This window comes from Ruditapes philippinarum, unplaced genomic scaffold (genome assembly GCF_026571515.1).
Source record: "Ruditapes philippinarum isolate M1 unplaced genomic scaffold, ASM2657151v2 ctg569_1_1_1_1, whole genome shotgun sequence".
In the NCBI taxonomy this organism is placed as follows: Eukaryota; Metazoa; Mollusca; class Bivalvia; order Venerida; family Veneridae; genus Ruditapes; species Ruditapes philippinarum.
Window position 1 is genome coordinate 71,298 of NW_026855503.1, and position 1,331 is coordinate 72,628.

The window sequence follows — 1,331 nt, forward strand, 5'->3', positions numbered from 1 at the left end:
TTTGACGTTCTATATTTAGACATGTGACGTAATCATTATACATGTGTCGTAACCACTATAAAATCCGACGCGCTGACAATAAGTACGGAAACTAATCAGGTGCAATTTTGCTTAATAGCAGGTGCGGCAACATTTATTTGTTTCTTTCGTGTTAGAATCGAAATAATATATCCAAATCGGTGATTTTATCACTGGATAACATCACTGTTTGTCATTCGGATGGGCATCATTATATCACTCGGGCTACGCCTTCGTGATATAATTCCTCGCATCCAAACTCCAAACAGTGATGTTATTGAGCGATAAAATCACAGTTTGGGATATATTATTTCTTAAATATATGAACATATTAGCAATGCTTTAAAGTATAAATACAGACAAAAGATGACCTACCTACAATTAGTTACAATAGCTGTCTGTAAAACATCTTGATAGTAAAAAAGAGCCTGGATAATTTTTTTAAAGGATTTTTTAAAAAGGGCCATAATTCTGTTAAAATCAATGTCTGAGTAATGGGCCTTGGTCAGTAACCTATTATGCTCTCAAGTAAGTGTGTAAAGTTTCAACCGATTTTCTCTTTAATTAATAGTCTTGCAGGCAAAACCTTCAATTAAGAGTGACACTGACGCCAGAGTAAGAATATTTGTTCTCCTTTTTCTTCAAATAATCCAGCTAAAAATAATATTAAAAAACAACAACAATGAGATGAAATCATAAGACCTACATTAAACACAGAACAAGCAGAGATAAAACACAAAGTATAAATATAGTCCAATAAAATATAGTCCAATAAAATACAGTCCAATAAAATATAGTCCAATACATAAACAGGGAATGGTTGAAAAACATATATTTACAACAATATACAATAATGCACATGGAAATCAGTATTGGAAATTTTGCATAATTTTCACACACTGCTGTAACATTTTAGAACATTTATACAGTAACAAAAAATGAGCATTAATTAACATCACCTGGCAAATAGAACAATCGTAATGTTGAAATTAATATAGGTCAACTGAGGAAAGTCAAGGGAGGTGACTATAAGAGCCCAAGAAACTTACTGAAGTTAACATATGGACCTTATATAGGACTGGGGATCTCTTTTAGAACAAACAAGTATATAAGGGGAGCGGTGGCCTAGTGGTTAAGGTGTCTGCCTCTCAACCCAGAGATCATGGGTTCGAGCCCTACTCGGGTTACGACCATGTTTCTTCATATGACACCAGTACTGGTTGGTTCCAGGAAGCGGACTCGAAAGTGATTAATATAAGTTGCAAGAACTTGTTTCGCAATCGAGCTTAAATAAATATGTTTAAACCAACAAA